We start from the raw sequence: 25,888 nt of genomic DNA on the forward strand, positions 1-25,888 counted from the left end.
AAATATTTGTTACAAAACTTCCATGGGTCTTTCTACTTGTATGAGTCTATTATAGTAACTGAACTTTTTTTTTTTGCTTTTTTTTTGTTTTTCCATTTTGTAGAGGTTGAGAGAACAAAAGGGAGAGAGAAGAGAGAAAATAGAGCATTGATTTACTTGTGAAGATTATTTCTGGGCTCTCAATTATTATTTTTTTTAATTTTTATTTATAAAAAGGAAACACTGACAAAAACCATAGGATAAGAGGGGTACAACTCCACACAATTCCCACCACCAGAACTCCTTATCCTATCCCCTCCCCTTCTTCTTCTTCTAGCGTTTGCCCTTCTTCCGTAGCCAGTCAACAGCGTCAGGTTGAAAGCTGTCAGGAGCTGCTTGTTGCTGGCTTTGAAAGTGACTGGGATCCATGTGGATTCAGTCGGCTAGGAAGGATCGTCAGTTTCCCCAATGAATGGGTACTCACGGGATGCACCACGAGAAGGTCGATCCAATGCAACCCTCCCCTCCTCTGATAGCTTTCCTATTCTTTATCCCTCTGGGAGTGTGGACCCAGGGTCATTATGGGGTGCAGAAGGTGGAAGGTTTGGCTGCTGTAGTTGCATCTCTACTGAACATGGGCATTGGCAGGCCCATCATACAGGGAAGCGGGACTCCAGGACACACTGGTGGGGTCATCTGCTCAGGGAAGTCTGGTTGGCATCATGGTAGCATCTGGAAACTGGTGGCTGAAGGAAGAGTTAACATATAAAGCGAAACAAATTGTTGAATAATCATGAACCTAAATGCTGGAATAGTTCAGATGATGAGTTGGGGGAGTCTCCATTTTCTGGATAGTTAGTAGTCCTATTGTAGTTATACTCCAAAGAGCCCATGTCTATACCAGTTTTTTTTTCCCCTAAGCCTGACAATCTGATTTGCAGATGGATCCAAGTTATTATCTGGGTAGATGATGTCATGGCTGGAAAAAGGACCAGAAAGCTGGATCAGGAAATAGAGTAGCTACCAAATATGGGAAAGATGTATAAATATTGTTGACTGTAAACCCCATTGATTTGATGTGATCTGGGGTCAATATTCAGCTTAGGAGCCTATGTGACCTCTGCATCCCTGTAGATCTGAGCTCACATTCTCTGTTCATGAGTAGGAACGTTCCAAGCTGTCCCAATTTCAGAACCCATCTTCCTCAGGTGGAACATAGAGTGTGTTGTCCAGCCTCTCTTCATAGGATGGAACATTTCTCTGCCATTGTTGATCCAAGTTGAGAGCAAGGTCCTATGGAGGCCCACGAAGGAGTCGGTTGTGTTGTTCTTGATAGAGATGACCAGTAAGAATGGAGATAGGGATCTATTTGAGGTCTAGTCTAGTCATGTCTGTTTGGGAATCTCAGGACTCCCCAACTAGGGCCCCAGCTGATGGGGAGGCCTGATAGTAACTAAAGAGTCATCGTTAAAGTATGCCAGTCTCTTCTGGGCTCTCAGTTTTATTCCACTGGTATGTGTGTTTGGTTCCAAATACAAGGTGGTTTTGATTATAGTAACTTTGCAGTATAGTTTGAGGTCAGGAACTGTAATGCCTCCTTTCTTATTTTTTTTTTATTAAAATATAGGTTGATTTTGCAATTATAAGTATTTTCTGGTTCCAGATAAATTTTTGTAGATTTTGTTCTATTCCTTTAAAAAAATTAGTGGCATCATGATCTGGTTTGCATTTAATATTTTTATAACTTTGGGTATGGTGGTAATTTACCCATACATCTACCAACTGATTTTTTAAATTTTTTCTATTTGTAAAATGGAGATATTGACAAGACCATATGATAAGAGGGGTGAAATTCCACATAATTCTCACCCCCAGAACTCCATATCCAATCTCCTCCCTTGATAGCTCTCTTATTCTTTATCTGTCTGGGAGTGTGGTCCCAGGATCTTTATGGGGTGTAGGAGGTGGAAGGTCTGGCTTCTATAATTGCTTCCCTGCTGAACATGGGCATTGACAGGTTGATCCATACTCCCAGCCTGTCTCTTTCTTTCCCTATTGGGGCAAGGATCTGAGGAGGAAGGGTTCCAAGACACATTAGTGTTGTCTGCCCAGGGAAGTCAGGTTGGCATTATAATATCATCTGAAACCTGGTGGCTGAAAAAGAGTTAAGATATAAAGCAGAACAAATTGTTGACTAATCATGAACCTAAAGGTAAGAATATTACAGATGAATAGTTGGGGTCTCCATTTTGGAAAAAAGCTAGTAGGTCTATTTTAGGTATCTTCCAAGGGACCCATAACTTTACTAGTTTTTGCCCAAGTCTGACAGCCAACATGCAGTTTGACCCCAGGTATTGTCTGGAGAGATGGTGTCATAGTAAGTAAGAAAGCTGGATCAAGGAAAAGAGTAGCTCCCAGTATGAGGAAAGTATATAAATATTGTTAACTGCAAACCATCAATTTGATCTGAGACCCTTATTCAGCAAAGGAGCCTGTGTAACTTCTGTATCCCTGTAGGTCTGAGCTTGCATTCTATGGTCACAGCTAGGAACATTCCAGCCTGTACTAATTTCAGGCCCCATCTTCCTCAAGTGGTAGAGTATGTTGTCTAACCTCACTTTGGAGAATGTAACATCCCCTACCATTGTCGATCCATATTGAGGACAAAATCCTGTAGGGTCCCACAAAGGGGTCCATTATGTTGTTCCTGATCGAGATGACCGGTGATCATGGATAGAGGGATCTCTAGATGTCTAGGCCCATCATGTCACCACATTGATTTTTACCTTTATTTCCTGAAGGATCTTAACATTTTGAAGCTTGTGATTTTCTTAGCTTGGGAAGATTTTCTATGCCTCCTTTCACCAATCATATATCTCACATGTTAATGTCTCTCTTTGTTGCTTCCTTTTATTCAAAGATCACTACTTCCCATCAATGAGGTCATCAGCTGAAGTGTATCCATGTCTAGTCCTCATTACCTTCTTGAATCTAAACAAATGAGGGACTTTTTGTATGTATCCTCTCTGTTTTTTTTTTTTTTAACCTGTTGAAGTCTTACATTATTTATCTTAGTCTTTTACCAGGTAACTACTTGACTCTTTTTTCCAGTTCCTATCTTGGGATACCTGAAGAGAAAGTCTATACATATTTATTATCTCTGCCTTCCATCTTGTGAGATGTTAGGAAAGGGGGCAGGCAAATGGATACCCAACTTGAATCAACCAATAGCTTCATGTTTTCAACACAAGCTTGCATCATATATTTATAAAGACAATTAAAGCACCTCCTTTCTTTATTTCTGCTTTTGATTCCATTAGAAGATTCCTTTGATACATAGTTATCATTCTCTGGGTGGTCACACAGTTGTCTATTCCTGGTCTAAATTGGACTTAAAACCATAAGAATTGGCATGCTATCCTAATATGAGGAGAGTCTGGGGTCTTAGGTTGCTTAACTTGGTGTCTGGCAGACCTTTCTTGGTATAGACCCAAATGCCATCTGCTACTCTATGCTAAAATTTCATAATCAAGATTCTGTGAAGGAATAGACACTATTTTCAATTTTTTGTACGAATACACCAACTATTCCTTAGTTTTCTGTTGCATACTAATCATGTAAACTTGCTCTGTCTTTAAAATACTAACTTGATCCTCTTTTCTTTTTTAAAAACTTTTTTATTAGCTTTATTTATTGGGTAGAGAAAGTCAGAAGTAGAGAGGGAAGGAGAGATAAAGAGGAAAAGAGACAGAGAGATACCTGCAACACTGTTTCACCACTCACAAAATTTCCCCCTACAAGTGGGGACCTGGGGTTTGAACCTAGGTCTTAGGGCACTGTAACATGTCTATTCAACCAGGTGCACCACCACCCAGTCCCCACATGATTTTCTTTAATTCAATTACTTTCTTTTTTTTAAAAAAAAATATTATCTTTATTTATTGGATAGAGACAGCCAGAAATTGAAAGGAGGAGGGGAGATAGACAAGGAGAGATACAGACAGATACCTGCAGGACTGCTTTATCACTCTCAAAGATTTCTCCCTGCAGATGGGGACTGGGGGTTCAAACCCAGGTCCTTGTGCACTCTACTATGTGCGCTCAACCAGATGCACCACCACCCAGATCCTAATTCAACTACTTTCTTTTTTTTTAAATTTTTTTATTTAAGAAAGGATTAATTAACAAAACCTTAGGGTAGGAGAGGTACAACTCCACACAATTACCATCACCCAATCTCCATATCCCACCCCCTCCCCTGATAGCTTTCCCATTCTCTATCCCTCTGGGAGCATGGACCCAGGGTCATTGTGGGTTGCAGAAGGTAGAAGGTCTGGCTTCTGTAATTGCTTCCCCGCTGAACATGGGCGTTGACTGGTCGGTCCATACTCCCAGTCTGCCTCTCTCTTTCCCTAGCAGGGTGTGTCTCTGGGGAAGCTGAGCTCCAGGAGACATTGGTGGGGTCTTCAATCCAGGGAAGCCTAGCCAGCATCCTGGTGGCATCTGGAACCTGGTGATTGAAAAGAGAGTTAACATACAAAGCCAAACAAATTGTTGAGCAATCATGGACCCAAAGCTTGGAATAGTGGAGAGGAAGTGTTGGGGGGGGGGTTTCTCACTGCAAACTCTAGTGTCCTTCTGCTTTCAGGTATATATTTTGCAGTAGTTTATGGATACGTGTGAACATAAGCTCTCTCTCACAGAAACTGGTGTATATGTAGGTTTTGGGACTTTGTTAGAAAGTGAACCACCTGAGATGAAATTAGAGTGTACTATAAAAGGAAAGGTCTCACCTGAGTAATGAAGCTGAAGGGTTGTCAATCCACACGTGAAGTCTCTGGACACAGTCTAAGGTGAAGCATGTTGAGGTGGCAATCATTGCGTTGGTTAGGTTGTGATCGGTGGATGCAATATTATTTGGTATGGATTGGGAGAGGCATACGGGAAAGTGGGCCCTATCCAAGGGTTCCAGGACTGGGGGAAGTAGGGGCTCTATAGTGGAGATGTGAGGTTCTTTCTGTCTTAGGGTTCAAAAAGACAATCGATAGTTAATGTTATCATCACATTATTTGGTAATTGGGTTAACTTTGAAAAGTCCTTTTGTGAGGGTTTGCTGTACAGTACCCAGTATCTTGTATATAGCTGTGCTATTGGATGCTTCTGATCTACTTGGTCTAGGCTTTTGAGAGAGTCCGCATATCAAATACACAGCCTATATATTAAAAAGATTCAGTTTGTGTTTTGAAAAACTTTGAGACATACAATTGATTTTCCCCCTCTCATATTAATTAACTAGTGATTTATATGTCTACATTTTGCTAGGAGTGTACATAAACATCATTACCACCACCAAAAGACTGTGACCTATCCCTCCCACACACTCCCACCCCCCACTGGCCCAGGAAGCTGCATGTCTACCCCTCACCACAGGGTTTTAACTTTGGTGCCCTACTTACAATTTGATCAGGTCCTGCTTTTAGTTTCCCTTTCAGATCTTCTTACTCAACTTCTGTTGATGAGTGGGATGATCCCATACTCATCTTTATCTTTCTGACTTAGCTCACTTAACATGACTCCTTCTAGCTCTGTCCAAGATGGGTCACAGAAGGTGGGTTCATTGTTCTTGATAGCTGCATAGTATTCCATTGTGTATATATACCACAGCTTTCTCAGCCACTCATCTGTTGTTGGGCATCTGGGTTGCTTCCAGGTTTTAGCTATTATGAATTGTGCTGCTATGAACATAGGAGTACACACCTCTTTTTGGTTGGGTGTTATGGAGTCCTTGGGGTATAAGCCCAGGATAGGAATTACTGGATCATATGGAAGGTCCATGTCTAGCCTTCTGAGAGTTTTCCAGACTGCTCTCCACAGAGGCTGTACCAATTTACATTCCCACCAGCAATGTGAAAGGGTTCCTCTGTCCCCACATCCTCTCTAGCATTTGTTGCTGCTGTCCTTTTTGATGTATGCCATTCTTACAGGAGTGAGGTGGTATCTTAGTGTTGTCTTAATTTGCATTTCTCTGACAATCAGTGACCTAGAGCAGATTTTCATATGTTTGTTAGCCTTTTGGATCTCCTCTCTAGTGAATGTTTTGTTCCTATCCTCTGCCCATTTTTGGATGGGGTCATTTGCTTTTTTGGTGCTAAGTTTGCTGAGCTCTTTATATATTTTGGTGATTAGTTTCTTGTCTGATGTCTGGCATGTGAAGATCTTCTCCCATTCTGTGAGGGGTCTCTCTGTTTGTTTAATAGTTTCTTTGGATGTGCAGAAGCTTTTCAACTTGATCTAGTCCCATTGGTTTGTTTCTGCTTTAGTCTTCCTTGCAATTGGGTTTGATTCATCAAAGATGTCCTTGAGGTGTAGGTGGGAAACCCTTTTACCAATCTATGTATTTGATTGTTTCTGGTCTGACATCTAGGTCTTTGATCCATTTGGAGTTGATTTTTGTTTCTGGTGAGATAAAGTGGTTCAATTTCATTCTTCTGCATGTTACAACCCAGTTTTTCCAGCACCATTTATTGAAGATAGCCTCCTTTTTCCATTTAATCCTTTGGGCCCCCTTATCAAAGATTAGATGTCCATAGGTGTTGGGATTTATTTCTGGGCTTTCAATTCTGTTCCACTGGTCTGTGTGCCTATTTTTGTTCTAGTACCATGCTGTTTTGATGATGATGGCTTTATAATATAGTTTAAGGTCTGGGAGTGTGATGCCTCCATTTCTGTTTCTTTTCCTCAAGATGGTTTTGGCAATTCTAGGTGTTTTCAGGTTCCAGATAAATGATTTTAGTGTTTGTTTTATTCTCTTAAAGAAGCTTGGTGGAACTTTGATGGGTATTGCTTTAAATTTGTATATGGCTCTGGGGAGAATATTCATTTTGATGATATTTATTCTTCCAATCCATGAGCATGGGATATCTTTCCATTTCTTGGTATCAGTTTCTATTTCCTTGATTAGCGACTCATAGTTTTCAGCATACAAGTCTTTCACTTCTTTGGTCAACTTTATTCCTAGGTATTTGATTGATTTTGCTGAAACAGTAAATGGGAGTGTCAACTACTTTCTAAAGAACTATTTGGGCAGGTAATGAGATGATAGTGTAGCCTCATTACTCGGGTGAGACCTTTCCTTTCATAGGATTCTCTAATTCCATTTAAGAGGGTTCACTTCATAACAAAGTCCAAATACCTAGATATAGACCAGGTCCCATGAGATAGTGCATATTTTTACACGTCTCCATAAATTAGGGCAGAATATATACCTGAAAGCAAAAGTGCACAATAGTCTGCAGTGAGTCAGTATATGCAGCAAGCAAGTAGAAAGACCTAAAAAGACACCATAAAGTTCATAATGAAATAGTGTCTACTTAGACTTAGATACCCTCTGTACCTACTTCCTATTATACTTCCCTCAATCATTCCAAAGCTAACCTTATCAAAGTAAGGGCTGCAAAAGTGGAATAAGGGCAGGAGACTGGCATACTTTAATGATGACTCTTTAGTCACTGTCAGACCACCCCATCAGCTGGGGCCCTAGTTGGGGAGTCCTGAGATTCCCAAACAGACATGACTAGACTAGACCTCAAATAGATCCCTATCTCCATTCTTACTGGTCATCTCTATCAAGAACAACACAACCGACCCCTTTGTGGGCCTCCATAGGACCTTGCTCTCAACTTGGATCAACAATGGCAGAGAAATGTTCCATCCTATGAAGAGAGGCTGGACAACACACTCTATGTTCCACCTGAGGAAGATGGGTTCTGAAATTGGGACAGCTTGGAACGTTCCTACTCATGAACAGAGAATGTGAGCTCAGATCTACAGGGATGCAGAGGTCACATAGGCTCCTAAGCTGAATATGGACCTCATATCACATCAAATCAATGGGGTTTACAGTCAATAATATTTATACATCTTTCCCATATTTGGTAGTTACTCTCTTTCCTGATCCAGCTTTCTGGTCCTTTTTCCAGCCATGACATCATCTCCCCAGACAATAACTTGGATCCACCTGCATATCAGATGTTAGACTTAGGAAAAAAAAAACAAAACACTAGTATACTCATGGTCTCTTTGGAATATATCTAAAATAGGCTAGTAGGCTATCTACAAAATGGAGATAGCCCCCCCTCCCGCCCCACTCATCATCTGAACTCTTCCAGCCTTTAGGTTCATGATTAATCAGCAATTTGTTTGGCTTTATTTGTTAACTTTTTTTTTTTTTTTCAGCCACCAGTTTCCAGATGCTACCATGATGCCAACTGGACTTCCCTGGACCGACAACCCCACCAGTGTGTCCTAGAGCCCCACTTCCTCAGAGGGCTTCCCCACTAGGGAAAGAAAGATAGGCTGGGAATGTGGATCTAAGTGCCAACACCCACGTTCAGCAGGGAAGCAATTATAAAAGCGAGACCTTCCACCTTCTGCACCCCATAATGACTCAAGGTCCTTACTCCCAGAGGGATAAAGACTAGGAAAGCTATCAGGGGACTGGATGGGATAAAGAGTTCTGGTGGTAGAAATTTTGTGGAGTTGTACTCCTCTTATCCTGTGTTTTTTTTGTTTGTTTGTTTGTTTTTGGTGTTTCCTTTTTATAAATAACAATTAAAAAATCCTATGGAAATATTCAAATTTATGAAAATAGAAAAAAATTAGTTTCAACACATTGCTGAATTATTTTGAAGTTAAGCTATGACACTGTTTCATCTATAAATGTTTGGGCATTTTCCTCTACTTGGTTTAAAATAAATCTGTAGCCTGAGAAGTGGTACAGTAGATAAAATATTGAACTTTCAAACATGAGGTTCTGAGTTGGGTCCCTGCTATCACATGTGCCAGAGTGATGCTCTAGTTCTTTCTTTCTCTCTTGTTAATAAAGAAATAAGTCATAAAAGAAACAAACTTCTAAAGAAATAACCACAAGCTATTTGTTAAATATACTGATATATGCTTAGTGTTAGATATAAACTTCTTGCAGGATGGGGCTGTGGCATTTTTGCTACTAAGGTGCCTATGGATGCTAAGATTTTGTATACAGACATTGCTCTGTTTTCTATTGGTGAGTTGATAAATCGGTTAAACGATGTTTGAATCATTGCAGTTGTAGGTACAAAGGTAACCTTCTCTTATGTTGGTTTCTTATTTTTCTTCTGCCTCTTCTTTTTTCTTTTTTGATAGAAGAAATAGTTTATTATTTACATGTATAACAGTACAGCCTCTTTTCTATATATAGTTGTTGTTTTTTTTTTTCCACCAGAGCACTGCTCAGCTCTGGCATATGGTGATGCAGGGGGATTGAACCTGGGACTTTGGAGCTTCAGTCATAAAAGTCTTTTTGCATAACAATTATGCTATCTCCCCCTCCCAGCCCCTGCCTCTTTTTCTTTACTCATTTTGAGGTTTCACTGCTCTGATGCAAATTTTTTTGGATAGAAAGAGAGAGAGGGCTGGGTGGTAGCATACCTGGTTGAGTGCACACATTATAGAATACAAAGGCATTAAAGCCCCCTCTTCCCACCTACATGTGGGAAGCTTCATGAGTGGTGAAATTATACTGCAGGTATCTCTCTCACCTCTCTTCCTATCTCTCCTTTCCTCTCAATTAATCTTTGTCTCTATAAAAATAACATAAAATAAAAATTTAACAAATTGGAGAGAGGAAGAGAGAGAAGGAGAGTGGGGAAAACACTATAGAATTGAAGCTATCCTATTCTGTGATGGTGACTGGGTTTGAATCTGGGTTGTAATGTTTTACTCATTTCATGACAGAGAGTGTTTAATGACTAACGCTTTACAATTCCTAGACTTTCTTCTAATATGAAGTAGCAGTAAAATTAGCTAACCAAATTTGGTTCCTCTTCAGTCAGACTGACAGGAAACTTAATATACAATATCATTCCCACTATTGTACACTTGGCCAAGTTTTATAACTTTTCTAAGCCCAGTTTTCTTATTGGAAAAAAAAGGAGATAATATAACTAGTGCCTGTTTTATGTGTGGACCAAATGGGATATAAAACCACAAGCAATGCAATACCTAGTAAATCTTAGTAAGTAATCCTTATTTTCATTTTTCATGTCTCCAAAATTTTAATTTCATTTTTTTTCACTCTGAAATACTAGAAGAAGGTTGGAAAAGGCAACTAGTACATCATAGATGACACAGGACCATTTAGGAAAGTGGGAAAGTATTTATATCTTAAGTCAGCATTGAATAAACATCTGCAGGAGCCAACAACATTGTATGTTCTCCAAGTATTTTGTGGAAGCAATGGGGCTCCTGTTGGAATATAGTCTTGCCAAATTCCCCCAAGCCCCAAAGATAGTCTTTTCAAAAGTTCTCTCTATTGACACAAGCCATGCTGTGCCAGAAAATGGCCTGTAGGCAATTTCTTGAATAAGGTTACCAATGGTGACCCTGAAGAAACAACACGTCAAGATATTCAGTCAAATCTGAACAACTTCAGTTGTGCTTCCAGCTCTGACCAGAGGTACTCAAAGCATATGTGAAAGACAGGAAAGGCTTTTCAGAAACCATTCTCGAATTCATAGTAGAGTAAGAGAGGCAGGAAGCATCAGCCCCATTTCCTGATTTCTTTCCATATCAGATTATCTGGATTTATATACAGCTACTGGAACAGTTTATCCGAAGGCTGTTAGTACAATTTGGGTTTCACAGCTATATACAAGATGCTGGGTACTATACCCCAAACCCTATCAAAGGGAATTTCCAAAGTTAACCCTATCACCAAATAATGTGATGATAACAATAACTATCCATTGTCTTCTTGAACCCTAAGACAACAGGAACCTCACATTTCCATCCACTATAGAGCCTATATTTCCCCCAGTCCTGGAACCTTAGGGTGGGGCCCACTTTTCTGCATGCTGCTCTCAATTCAAATCAAATAATATTGCATTCACAGATCGCAACCTAATCAACACAACGAGTGCCACCCCAGCATGCCTCACTTCAGACTGTGACCAGAGACTTCAGGTGTGGAATGACAGCCCTTCAGCTTCATCACTCAGGTGAGACCTTTCCTTTCATAGTATTCTCTAATTCCATTCCAGGTGTTCCACTCCCCAATAAAGTCCCCAAACCTAGATATAGTCCAGGTCCCCTGAGATAGGTTCACAAGTGCCCATAAACTAGGGGAAAAATATACACCTGAAAGCAGAAGTACACAAGAGCATGCAGGGAATACCCCCAACACTTAATCTGCACTATTACAGTCTTTAGGTCCATGATTGTTCAACAATTTGTTTGGCTTTGTATGTTAACTCTCTTTTCAGCCACCAGGTTCTGGATGCTAGCAAGATTCTGACCAGACTTCCCTGGACAGGACCCCATCAATGTGTACTGGAGCGCCACCTCCTCAAAGCCCCACCCTACTAGGGAAAGAGAGAGACAGACTGGGAGTATGGATCGACCAGTCAACACCCATGTTCAGCAGGGAAGCAATTATAGAAGCGAGACCTTCCACCCTCTGCAACCCAGAAAGACCCTGGATCCATACTCCCAGAGAGAGAGAATGGGAAGGCTATCAGGGGAGGGGGTGGGATGTGGAGATTGGGTTATGAGAATTTTGTGGAATTGTACCCCTCTTATTCTATGGTTTTGTTAATGTCTCCTTTCTTAAATAATAAAAAAAAAAAAAAGAAAAGAAAAGAGAACCAGAGATAGCTGCAGCACTGCTTCACCACTCATGAAGCAGTTTGGGATTGGTTATTTGAACCTGTATCTTTGCACATGGTAATGTGTATGCTCTGCTCAGCCCCAAAATAGCAGCTAGTACTTCTTTTCTTTTTTCAAAATTATTTATTTAAGAAAGGAGACATTAACAAAACCATAGGATAGGATGGGTACAATTCCACACAATTCCCACTACCCAATCTCCATATCGGTCTTTTTAATACTTCTTTTCTTAATCCCTGGGTAGTAGCTAAGTGAGAACAGCTTCACTTCAAACTGCCTAGAGTATTCAGTTTTTCTCCTTCGGCCTGTCCTTCTAGTATTATTTATGAGCAAGACATAATCATCTGGAGGATACTGAAGAAGTTCAAAATATGAGAAGGAACACACAATTTCTCTTTTTTAAACTTACTGACTTACTATTGATTTTTAAAAGTTACAAGATAATGGGTACAACTCTACACTATTCCCACCACCAGAGTTCTGAATCCCCAATCCTTCTATTATAAGCTATAGCAGTTCTCTTTTTTTTAATTATTTATAAAATAAAAATATAGACAAGACCATAGCATAAGAGGGGTACATTTCCACACAGTTCCCACCACCGGAACTCCTTATCCAGTCCCCTACCTTGATAGTTTCCCTATTCTTTATCCTTCTGGGAGTATGGACCCAGGATCATTGTGGGGTGCAGAAGGAGGAAGGTCTGGCTTCTGTAATTGCCTATCCGCTGGACATGAACATTGGCAGGTCAATCCATACCCCCAGCCTATCTCTCTCTTTCCCTAGTGGGGCAGGGCTCTGGCAAAGTTCTCTTAAGGTTGTAGATGTGGGGTTAGCTATTATTTCTACAACTATCTGCCTTTATTTGTATATATTTGAGTTTTTTCTTTTTTCCTCTATTATCCCATTGTCTGTTCCTTTCTAAGTCACACATATACCTATTACTACATTCAAATGTCCCTCTCTTTTTCCTCTTTTCTCTCCAGGTCCTGATGGAGTTGGAGTTTAGAACTCTCTGGTCATCTTCCCTCTAACATTTCTTCTCCACTGGGAGTATGGATCAAAATTATTTTTGGGGTGCAGAAGGTGGAAGCCTTAGCTTCTATAATTGCTTCTCCACTGGACATTGGTGTTGACAGGTCTATCCATATCCCCATTCTGTTTCAGACTTTCCCCAGCGGGGTGGGACTCTGGAGAGGTGAGGTTCCAGGACACATTGGTGAGGTCATTTGCTCAGGGAAGTGAAGATGGAATCAAGATCGCATCTGCAACTTGGTGACTGAAAAGTGGCAAGAACATGCTCCTGCCTAAAATGGACTTCCTATCTTCTATCCACCTTAAGATCCTTGTTCTCATCTGCTTTGTTTCTAATTTTTGGTTCCTGTTCATTAATCATTTTGTCCCACTTTATATCTTGTCAAAAAATATAACTTTTCAGACTCATAAACAGGGAAAGTAATTTGGCTTTTATAGTTTACTGGCTGAAACAATTTAGACTCTACCTTTATTGCTTTCCTGATGTTCTTTTGAGGTAAAAAGGTGGAAATTGCATTTTCATTTTCTTTTTCAAATAAATGAGAATATCAACTAAGTGAGAAGTAGGATATATTGCTTTTCTAACTCAAATTCAAAATGCAATGTGACCATGGGCCTTAGAAACTCAGATAAGAGTAAGCTAGGGGAGAGAGAGAACAGACTAAAAACTATAGATGTTATCCCTGACAAAACAAGGAAGAATACACATGTTTGTAAGGGTATACTCTTGTCATGAGCACTGTAGGAGACCATTAAGATGACTTAATTTCCAGTTGGTGGATTGACCCTGGATTTCAACCCAGAGGGTCAAAGCCTCTGCAAGTCACTCCTTTATTCTGGAAATATGCATTCTGCATGCCTACCTTGTTCTAGAAGCTGTGCCAAGGACATAACCTTGAGATAGTATTTATTGTTGACATCCTCTGGATAATATATTGACTGAACCTAGTTAAGACCTCTCTATTTACTTTGTGGCAGTCCAAGACCAGTCTCCTGTTTATATTTCCTAGCCTATTAAATTTGCCTTCTCCTCTCCCCCAACAATTTGGAGTCACCCATCATTTTCTTTAGTCCTTTTTTTGCTCTGTGCATAAGAGCTGGCTTCAGATTCAGCTGGCTTCTGAATGGACCAGCATGCTGGCTGATCTCTACTCAGATAGCATGAATTGCCGTGGGATGTTTGTTGTTTTTAATTTACTAAAATAATTTCTTCTAGTTCCAGGAATAAAGCAAAGAGGCAATTACATTAATTAAAAAGTGCTCAGAAAAACCTCATTCGGTATTGGGTTGGATAGAACATTTAACGCCAATCTTAACATTTTCCCTCCAGCAAGGTGTGTATGAGTGAGTAAATGAAGGACTAATGTAAAGCAAAACAAATGGCTGTAAAGTGGGAAAAACAGGAGATATGGTTATTTGGCATCATCTAAGATTTTCAGAAAAGTCTAGTTTCCATTCTATGAACTCAGTTCACTAAATTGACTTCCATGTGGAGCTTAATGCTTTTAATAGTCTGTACATAATTTGCCAGAATATTTGAAGTTGTAGATGCTTTCATTCTGTTTTAAACAAACACAACTTACTTGCAAATGGTTAAAAATACCACAAAAATGACAAGAATGCCCCCTTTTGATTCTCAAGATATTGCTTTATTTTAAAGCATCAAGCATGATTTAGATTGTTGGAAGAACAGAGGAGGCATGAAGATTTCTGAAATCGCACAAATACAAACCACTGGCGAGGCCAGTCACAGGACAGCTGTGGTTTATAAGCCAAACCAAATACAAGAACTCTTTCCTTTTTTCTTTTTTCTTTTCTTTTTTCCCCTTCTCTCCTCTTCTTTTTCTCCTTTCTTCCTTTCCTCTCCTCTCCCTTCTCCTCTTCTACCCTCCTCTCCCCTCTCCTCTTCTTTTTTTAAATATATATTTATTTATTCCCTTTTGTTGCCCTTGTTATTTTTTGTTGTAGTTACTACTATTGTTGCCGTTTTTGGATAGGACAGAGAGAAATGGAGAGAGCAGGGTAAGACAGAGAGAGGGAGAGAAAGATAGACACCTGCAAACCTGCTTCACCGCCTGCGAAACGACTCCCCTGCAGGTGGGGAGCTGGGGGCTCGAACCAGGAACCTTATGCTGGTCCTTGTGCTTTGTGCCACCTGCACTTAACCCTATGCACTACCGCCCGACTCCCTCCTCTCCTCTTCTTTTCCTTTATTTTTCTTCTTCCTCTTTCTTCTCTTTCTCCTCCTTTTTATTCCTCTTCCCCATTCCCTCCTCCTCTCCTTCCATTTCTTCTTCTCCTCCTCCTTCCCTTTCTCCTCCTCTACTTTATTCACAACAACAACAAATCCTCTCCAAATCAAACTGGGGAAAGACCATAAACACTGTTTTCTTACTAATGTGAGGTTAGAAACATCTTGGCTTTCAAGTGAATTGGCCATGGCCGCATAACACTTGAACAAGCCAGAAGCAGCATTTGCAGGCAGATGTGAGTTAGGCATCTGCTCAGCCACATTCAAAGACTGTCCTTCTCTGAGTACACCAAGGCCTTGCAGGAGCGGCACAAACTGATTGCAGACACACATACCTGGAAACATGCTTTTCGACTTAACATGGGGTTTGTGGACTTAGATTCTGATTTATACAAATGCAACACTTATCCAGGGGAGTTGACAAATGCTTAGAAAAGTGCATTATGCCAGACCACTGACAAAAAAGCAGTCTTCTTGCTTGGAGAGCTTATTAGCACCATTTCCACTTACTCAATCAGGGATTCAGAGGTTCTGTCTTATTTTGGAGGGATTATTGTGCTAAGATGTCTTTCTTCAGGCTGAAGAATGAGGCAGGAGCAACAGCAAGACAAAAATCAAGATTTCTTATTCAAATCTAACCTCATTTCATCCAAAGATATATTTTTCTAATTTTTAAAAATTTCTTATTAATGGTACAAGACTATAAAATAACAGTGTATAGTTTCACACCACACCACACCACACCACACCACACCACACCACACCACACCACACCACACCACACCACACCACACCACCTAACTAATTTCTGTATCTCCACCTTCTCACCCTCCCAAAGCTAAGCACCATAGTTCTCACAAGTCTTAGAAACAGTTTGGCTGCTTCTCTCTCACTCTCTGTTTTAATTTCTCTCTCTCTCTCTCTCTCTTTCTCTCTGTGTGTGTGTTTTAAGTTCATGTGTATCTGATCTCTAGATTTCACATATGAGTGAAACCATCCGGTAGTTGTCTTTCATCTCTTTACTTATTTTGCTAAGCATATTCACCTCCAGTTATATCCATTTTTGTCTGTATCATAAATGGGTGTTGGAGCTTGTCAAATGCCTTTCTGACATCAATTGATATGACAATGAGATTTAAAAAATTTTTTATTAGTGATTTAGTAATGATTAACAAGATTGTCAGATAACAGGGGTACAATTCCATACAGTTTTCACCACCAGAGTTCTGTGTCTCATCCCCAACATTGTGATTTTTAGCTCTCTTTTTCATTGATATGATGAATTGGATTGATTGACTTGTAGATAGATGTTCAACTATACCTATTTCCCAGGGGTGAGTCCCACTTAGTCTTGGTGAATTATTCTCTTGATATGTTGTTGGATTTCATTTGCCAAGATCTTGTTCAGGATCTTTGTATCAACATTCATTAGAGATAGAGGTCTTAGTTTTCTTATAGAGTCCCTTACTGCTTTGGGGAGTGCATCAGATAATGTGTTTGTGAGTAATTCTCCCTATTAAACTTTCTGCTATAGTTTGAGGAGAATCAGTGTTCTTCTTTGAAAATCTTATAGAATTTTCCAGTAAAGTCATCTGGGCCTAGGCTTTTATTCTTGGGAAGATTTTTGATCAATTCACTTTCATACTAGTGATTGGCTTGTGTAAGCTATTTACTTCTTGGGTTAGGTTGTATAATTCTAGAAATGCATCACTATCTTCTAGGTTATCCAGTTTTTTGCATAGAAGTGTTTATACTACTCACATATGATTCTTTGTATCTCCCTATCTTCAGTTGTAATTTTATTTCTCTCATTTATGATTGTTTTCACCATAGCTATCTCTCTTTTTCTTTTTATGAGTGTAGGCACTGGCTTATTTATTTTATTTATCCCTTCAAAGAACCAATTCTTGGTTTCATTAGTCTTTTGAATGGTCTTTCTGGATTCTGTTTCATTAATTTCTGCTCTACTGTTTCCTTTCTCCTACTGACATTTGGGTCTCTCTGTTACTTATTTTTCTTTTGACTCAGTTACGATTTTAGGAAACTTACTTGAGATCTTAACTTTTTGTTAATATGAGACTATATTGCTATAAACTTTCCTTTTAGGGCAGCTTTTGCCATATCCCACAGGGTCTGGTAGTTGGTCTCTTCATACTCCAAGTAATATTTAAGTTATCTTTTGATTTTTTCAGTAACCTAGGTGTTATTCAGAAGTGTATTCCTCAACATAATAAAGACCATTTACTTTTAAAGTTTTTTTTTGAATTTATTTATTAGCTAGAGACAAAGAGAAATTGAGAAGAGAGGGAGAGAGACAGTCAACTATAGCCCTGCTTCACCACTCATGAAGCTTTCCCCTGCAGATGGGGACCAGGGTCTCAAACCCCAGTCCTTGCACATGGTTATGTGTACTCAGCCAGGTGCACCACTACCTGGCCCATTTACTTTCTTAAAAATATTTTTATTTATTATTGTATAGAGACAGAGAGACATTGGGAAGGGAAGAACATAGATGGGGAGGGAGAGACAGAGAAACACCTGAAGCATTACTTCACCACTTTAGAAGCTTTTCCCCTACAGGTAAGGACTAGGGGTTTAAGCCTGCACTGTAGTGTGTAGACTTAAACAGGTGTATTACTGCCTGGCCCCTAGTCATTGTTTTTGTTTTGATATTTATTTATTTATTTTTATTTTTTTTAATTAAGAAAGGAGACATTAACAAAATCATAGGATGAGGGGTACAACTCCACACAATTCCCGCCACCCAATCTCTATATCGATCCCCTCCCCACTAGCTTTCCCATTTTCTATTCCCTCTGGGAGCATGGACCCAGGGTCATTGTGGGTTGCAGAAGGTGGAAGGTCTGGCTTCTATAATTTCTTCTCCTCTGCACATGGGCGTTGACTGGTCAATCCATACTCCCAGTCTGCCTCTCTCTTTCCCTATTAGGGTGGGTCTATGGGGAAGTAGAGCTCCAGGACTCATTGGTGGGGTCTTTTGTCCAGGGAAGCCTGGCTGGCATCCTGATGGCATCTGGAACCTGGTGGCTGAAAACAGAGTTAACATACAAAGCCAAACAAATTGTTGAAGAATCATGGACCCAAAGGATGGAATAGTGGAGATAAAGTGTTGGGGGGTACTCATTGCAAACTCTAGTGTACTACTGCTTTCAGGTATATATTTGCCCTGGTTTATGGGTACATGTGGACGTATGCTCTATCTCCTGGAACCTGGTCTATATCTAGGTTTTGGGACTTTGTTAGGAAGTAAACCACCTGGGATGGAGTTAGACAATACTATGAAAGGAAAGGTCTCACCCGAGTGATGAAGCTGAAGGGTTGTCATTCCACACCTGAAGTCTCTGGACACAGTCTGAAGTGAAGCGTGCTGGGGTGGCACTCATTGTGTTGATTAGGTTGCGATCAGCGGATGCAATATTATTTGATAAGAATTGGGAGAAGTATATGGGAAAGTGGGCCCTACCCTAGGGTCCCAGGACTGGGGGAAATTTAGGCTCTATAGTGGAAATGTGAGGTTCCTGTTGTCTTAGGGTTAAAGAAGACAATGGATTGTTATTGTCATCATCACATTATTTGGTAATTGGGTTAACTTTGAAAAGTCCCTTTGTTAGACATACAATCAATTTTCCCCCTCTCATATCAATTAAATAGTGATTTATATGACTACAATTTAATAGGTGTGTACATAAATACCATTCCTACCACCAAAAGATTTTGTCCCATCCCACCCCCCCAACCCCCCCAACCTCCCACCCCCCGCTGGCCCAGGAAGCCGGCCGCATGTACATCCTCCCCCTCACCACAGGGTTTTTACTTTGGTGCCCTACTTTCAATTTAGTCATATCCTGCTTTTAGTTTCCCTTTCTGATCTTCTTTCTCAACTTCTGTTGATGAGTGGGATTATCCCATACTCATCTTTATCTTTCTGACTTAGCTCACTTAACATAACTCCTTCTAGCTCTGTCCAAGATGGGTCAGAGAAGTTGGGTTCATTGTTCTTGATAGCTGCATAGTATTCCATTGTGTATATATATACCACTCTGTTGTTGGGCACCTGGGTTGCTTCCAGGTTTTAGCTATTATGAATTGTGCTGCTATGATCATAGGAGTACACACCTCTTTTTGGTTGGGTGTTATGTAGTCCTTGGGGTAGATCCCCAGTAGAGGAATTACTAGGTCCTATGAAAGGTCCATATCTAGTCTTGTGAGAGTTCTCCAGACTGCTCTCCACAGAGGCTGGACCAATTTACATTCCCACCAGCAGTGCAAAAGGGTTTCTCTGTCCCCACAGCCTCTCCAGCATTTGTTGCTGCTGTCCTTTTTGATGTATGCCATTCTTACAGGAGTGAGGTGGTATCTCAGTGTTGTCTTTATTTGCATTTCTCTGACAATCAGCGACCTGGAGCAATTTTTCATATGTTTGTTAGCCTTTTGGATCTCCTCTGGAATGAATGTTCTGTTCATATCCTCTGCCCATTTTTGGATGGGGTCATTTGCTTTTTTGGTGCTAAGTTTGCTGAGCTCTTTGTATATTTTGGTGATTAGTCTCTTGTCTGATGTATGGCATGTGAAGATCTTCTCCCATTCTGTGAGGGGTCTCTTTGTGTGATAGTTTCTTTGGCTATGCAGAAGTTTTCCAATTTAATATAGTCCCATTTGTTTGTTTCTGCTTTAGTCTTCCTTGTAATTGGGTTTGTTTCATGAAAGATGTCCTTGAGGTTTAGGTGGGAAAGTGTTTTACCAATGTTTTCCTCTAAGTATTTGATTGTTTCTGGTGTAACATCCAGGTCTTTAATCCATTTGGAGTTGATCTTTGTTTCTGGTGAGATAAAGTGGTTCAGTTCATTCTTCTGCATGTTTCAACCCAGTGCCATTTATTGAAGTTGATGTTTATTCATAACTTTTTATATTATTATTGTATAGAGATAGAAAGGAATTTAGAGGGGAGAGGGAAAGAGAAATCTGCAGCTCTACTTCACCACTCCTGAAGCTTTCCCCCTGCAAGTGGGGACCAGGAGCTCGAACCCAGGTCTTTGAACATTGTTGTGTGTGCACCTAACCAGGTGTGCCACAGCCTGGCTCATATAAAGACCATATAACAAACCCACAGCTAGCATCATTCTCAATGGAGAAAAGCTGAAAGTAGGGGGCCACTGGTGCACCTGGTTGAACACAAATGTTACAGTGCACAAGGACTCGAGTTTCAGTACCTATTCCCACCTCTAGGGGAAAAATTTTAACAGTGGTGAAGCAGTATGGCAGGCATGTCTGTGTCTCTCTCCCTTTCTATCATCCCTTTCACTCTTGATTTCTGGCTGTCTCTATCCAATACGTAAAGATAATTTTTATCAAGCAAACTTTAGAAAAGCTGAAAGCTTTCCCCCTAAAAGTCAGGAACTAGACATGTATGCCTTCTATCTCCACTATTATTCAACACAGTTCTCAACTGCAAACAGATAAGAAAGAGATGTCAAAGGTATACAGATTGGAAAGGAAGGAGCCAAACTATCACTATTTGCTTATGACTTGATAATATACCTAGAGAACCCCAAAAATTCCATAAAAGACAACTGGAAATAATAAATTCAACGAAGTAGCAGGATACAAAATCAGTACACATAAATCTGTGGCATTTCTATATACAAACAAGGAGTCAGAGGAAAAGGAAATGAAAGACTTAATTCCATTTGCAATTGAACTCAGAAGGATAAAATACCTTGGGATGAATCTCACAAAGGAGGTAAAGGACCATTACAATGAAAACTATAGACCATTGGTAAAAGAGAAGAACACAGAGAAGTTGAAGACAATTTCTTGTTCCTGGGTTGGAAAAATAAACATTATTAAAATTGTCATTCTTCCAAAAGCAATCTACAGTTTCTCTCTAATCCCTATCAAAATCCCAATGGCAGTTTTCAAGCAAATCAAATCACTTATCTAAAAAATTGTGTGATATGGAACCATAAAAGGCCAGAAAAAGCCAAAGTACTTCTGAGAACAATGGAAAAATATGCTTTCCAACTTCAGTTTATATTACAATGCAATACTAATCAAAACAGCAGAGTACTGAAGAAAAAACAAAACAAAACAAAAAATCATTTGGATCAATGCAGCAGAATCCAGAGCCCAAAAATGAGCACACATATTTACAAATGTCTAATATATTACAAACGAGCCAAAACTATTCAATGGGGTAAATAAAGACTCTTAAACAAACATTGCTGGAAAAACTGGACAACTACATGTAGAAAAGTGAAACTAGATCACTACCTAACATCATACAGAAAGGACAAGTCAAAATGGATTAAAGGTCTAAATATTGATCAGAAACTCTTTAAAAACTAGAAGGAACTTCACAGGACCTTCACATCAAAGATGTATTTGGAAACTCAAGTCCCTGGGTTTAGGAAATGAACTCAAGAGTAAATAAATGGTAATATATGAAACTAAAGCGTCCACAGAGTATTGAAAACAAATTACATAAGGATAACTAGGCAAAACATGGAAAAAGGTATTTACACATTACATATCAGAGAGGGGCTGATATAAAATGTCTGCACAGAATTTGTACAGATCTACAAAAAAATAATAACTCAATAAAACAAGTGGGCCAAAATATTAAACAAATAGTTTTTTTTTAATTAAGATATACACATGGCCCACAACCACATGAAGAAATGTTCTACTTCACCTATCATAAAGAAATGCAAATTCAAACTACACTGAGATACCATCTCACACCTAATCGAAAAAAAAAAACAGGAAATGGCAGGTGTTGGATGGAGATGTGGAGAAAAGGGAACTCTGCTATACTGCTAGTAAGAACTGGTACAGCCACTTTGGAAGACTGTATGGAGAGTCCTTAAGCAAATAAAAATGGAATTACCTTATAATCCAGCAATACTAACTTAGGTATTTGTTTAACAGACACTCAAGCACTATTTCGAAAGGACATATGCATCCCTATGTTCATAGCTGCATTATTCACAATAGCCAAAGAGTAGAAGTAGGCTAAATACCCATCAACAGATGACTGGTTAAAGAAGTTATGGGATATATAATTCTATGAAATACTACTCTTGAATAAAAACAAAAAGATGATATGACACAAATTGGGCATAGAAGGACCACTCATCAACTCATCAATAAAGACCATTCCTTTTTCATTTACTCATCAATTCCTTTTTCATTCACTCATCAATAAAGACCATTCCTTTTTCATTTACTGATCACAGTTGCCTATATCCACTTGTGGCTGAATTATGTAAGAATTCACAGTTTTAGGGTGGGGGTAAATAGCATAATGGTTATGCAAAAAGACTTTCATGTCTGAGGCTCCAAAGGCCCAGGTTCAATCCCTTGTACCACCATAAGCCAGAGCTGAGCAGTGCTCCGGTAAAAAGTGCAAGGACCAGCATAAGGATCCTGGTTTGAGCCCATGGCTCCCCACCTGCAGGGGCGTTGCTTCACAAGCTGTGAAGAAGGACTGCAGGTGTCTTTCTTTCTCTCTCCCTCTCTGTCTTCCCCTCCTCTTTCCATTTCTCTCTGTCCTACCCAACAACAATGACAGCAATAACAACAATAATAATAACTACAATAACGATACATAACAAGGGCAACAAAAGGGAAAAATAGCCTCTAGGTGCAGTGTATTTGTAGTGCAGGCTCTGAGTCCCAGCAATAACCTTGGAGGCAATAAATAAATAAATAAATATAGAAAAAGAAAAAATATTTGGAAAAAGATTACTTAAGAAAAGAAAAAAAAAGAAGTCACAGTTGTAAATTGATCTTTTTAGATGATTTTTAAAAAAAAAATAGTTCTTACTGCTTTAGCTTAATCCCTAGACTGAAGTACTGTAGCTGTTTATCCCTTGCTATGATGCTGGAAGTTGGTGGAGATTTATTTTTCTAGGAAGGTGTGGAAACCTAAGCTGATCAAAGGGTTTTAAACATTAGCAAATTTTTTTCACTTAAACACTAGTGACTCCTGGTGGGCAGTTAAATATTCTCTTGCCCCTGAGTTCACAGGTTTACTACGCAGACCTTTCCTTCCTTCCTTCCTTCCTTCCTTCCTTCCTTCCTTCCTTCCTTCCTTCCTTCCTTCCTTCCTTCCCCCCTTCCTTCCTTCCTCCCTTCCCCCCTCCCTTCCTCCCTCCTTCCCTCCCTTCCTTCCTTCCTTCCTCCCTCCCTCCCTTCCTTCCTTCCTTCCTTCCTTCCTTCATTTCCTTTCTTCCTTCCTCCCTTCCTCCCCCTTTCTTTCCCTTTCTTTCTTTCTTTCTTTCTTTCTTTCTCTCTTTCTCTTTCTTTCTTTCTTTCTTTCTCTTTCTTTCTTTCTTTCTTTCTCTCTTTCTTTCTTTCTTTCTTTCTCTCTTTCTCTTTCTTTCTTTCTTTCTTTCTTCCTTTCTTTCTTAGTGATTTAGTAATGATTGGCAAGATTGTGGGATGAGAAAACTCTATGCAATTCCCACCACAAGAGTTCCATGTCCCATCCCCTCCACTGGAAGCTTTCCTATTCTTTATCCCTTTCTGGGAATATGGATCAAAATCCTGCAATTGTTTCTCCACTGTACATGGGCATTAACAGGTTGATTCATATACTGAGTCTGTTTCTATCTTTCCCTAGTGGAGTAGGGCTCTTGGGTGGTGGGGTTCCAGGACATATTGGTGAGGCCATCTGCCCAGGGAAGTCAGATTGGCATGGTAGCATCTACAACTTGAAAACATTAAGATATAAAGAAGAACAGATTGAATAATAACTGGGAACCTAATGGTAAGAAATTTGATGTCATCATATTGGAAGAATCTAAGAAGTCTATTTTAGGCATTTTCCCAGGGGCCCATGACTTTACTAATTTTTGCCTGAACCTAACAGCTAGTATGAAGGTCAGACCTACTCATTCAAAATAAGTTGAAACTGTAGCAGTGATGTATTATCTTTCTAAAATGATTTTTTTATGTGGTGCTGGGTACTGAAAATAGGATTTATAATATGCTCAATACTTCTGAGCAAACTCCTGGCCCCATATTTTCCCCCAGTTTTTGCTTAGAAAGAGAGTGTGAGGGGGCCAGGTGATGGCACACCTGGTTTAAGCCCCTGGTCCCCACCTGCAGAGAGGAAGCTTCATAAGTGGTGAAGTAGGGCTGCAGGTGTCTCTCTATTTCGCTCTCCCTTTTCAATTTCTCTCTGTCTCTATCCAATGATAAATAAATAAAATTATTTTAAAGAGCTTGAGGAGAAGCAGAGAAAGGAGAACACCATAACACTGCTCCACCACCCATGGAGCTCCAATCCTTCCCCACCCCCACCTTAAATATCAAGGCTTGATCTCAGGGACTTGTGCATGGTAAATTCAACTGGTCAAATACTTCCTGTTCCTTGATTTTCTTATTTTTCAAAAAATATTTTTCTTATTTTTAAATATTCATTTATTAACTAGAGAAACAGCAAATGTGAGCAAGAGAGAAACAGAACATCACTCTGGCACATGTGATGCTAGAGAGTGAACTCAGGACATTATGTTTGAGAGTCAATACCTTACACCACCTGCTGGGCCTCCTTGATTTAAATATATATAATTGCTCAACAATTTGTTTGGCTTTGTATATTAAGTCTCTTTTCAGTCACCAGGTTCCAGACGCCAGCATGATGCCGACCAGACTTCCCTGGACAGATGACCCCACCAATGTGTCCTGGAGCTCTGCTTCCCCAGAGCCCCAACGTATTAGGGAAAGAGAGATGCAGGCTGGGAGTATCGACCTGTCAACACCCATGTTCAGCGAGGAAGCAATTACAGAAGCCAGACCTTCTACCTTCTGTATCCCACAATGACATTAGGTCCATACTCCCAGAGGAATAAAGAATAGGAAAGCTATCAGGGGAGGGGATGGGATATGGAGATCTGGTGGTAGGAACTGTGTGTAGTTGTGCCCCTCTTATCCTATGGTTTTGTTAATGTCTCCTTTTTTAAATAAATAAAAGAAAATTAAAAAATAAATATATATATTTACTTATGATAGAGAGAAGGAGAGAGAAGCAGGCACATGCAGTGCTAGGAATCACTTAAGTCCAGTGCTGTAGCCACACTGTGACCTCCCAGGCTGTGATTTAAAAAAATAAGTAATTAATTAACTTCATGATAAATAGTTGATAGAAATATATATTCATATATCTTCATATATGTGTGTGTATGTATATGTGTGGTGAAAAGGGAGAGGGTGTGTTGTTAAAATTCGGAGGCTCCAGCTGGCCAGGCTAGCTTCACAGGCGGGTAACAGAGACTCAAGGACATACGGCTGGGCAGGGAAGCTGTATTTCTTTATTCAGGAACAACGATTCATAAACTAAACCAAACTAATCACCAAACAGAACTCTGCTGCCTCCTTCCCCAGCAGCAGCGCCAAGAACTCTGGAACTCTGGAACTCTGGAACTCTCTCCTTCGGGCGGGATCAAGCAGGCCCACAAAAACTAGCAGGACTGAACCAATTTTCTTGGCAGGGGGATAGCTAGAACAAACCAATGTAAAGCATACAACAATTCCCCCTTTTCTTTTTAACTAAATGACTACAGTATCAAGGGTGTGGGGGTGAACAGAAACCTATATCGTACAGGCATTTTTAAAAAAGAAACTGGCACAAACATGGAGAAACATGTAAGCAAGTAACAAGAACCATTGTGCTGTCAAGGGAAGGCCTGAGGGGGCCATTTTTTTGCCTCTGTGGGCAAAACTTTATCAGCTTAAAAAAAACATTTCCTGCCTCTGGGGGGCGTACTTGTCTTGATGGACATTTGCATGGGGGTGGGGAACGGCCTAGAGTCCCAAAGGCAGCTGGCTGCAATTTACTTACTATGAAACAAAACTTGTTATTAGCATAACCATAGCGCAATCTAACATTTCTAA

General features: G+C 39.9%; 1 long non-coding RNA gene across 1 annotated transcript in view; it reads right to left on the reverse strand.

Annotated features, from left to right (window-relative positions):
- Positions 1-4,121: 4,121 nt before the first annotated feature.
- Positions 4,122-25,888, reverse strand: part of LOC132541847 (uncharacterized) — a 123,998-nt gene continuing 102,231 nt past the window's right edge. Inside the window, exon 2 of the long non-coding RNA XR_009552938.1 lies at positions 4,122-4,472. This is a non-coding gene — a long non-coding RNA (uncharacterized LOC132541847). The remainder of the gene's footprint in view (positions 4,473-25,888) is intronic.

This window comes from Erinaceus europaeus, chromosome 1, assembly GCF_950295315.1.
Source record: "Erinaceus europaeus chromosome 1, mEriEur2.1, whole genome shotgun sequence".
In the NCBI taxonomy this organism is placed as follows: Eukaryota; Metazoa; Chordata; class Mammalia; order Eulipotyphla; family Erinaceidae; genus Erinaceus; species Erinaceus europaeus.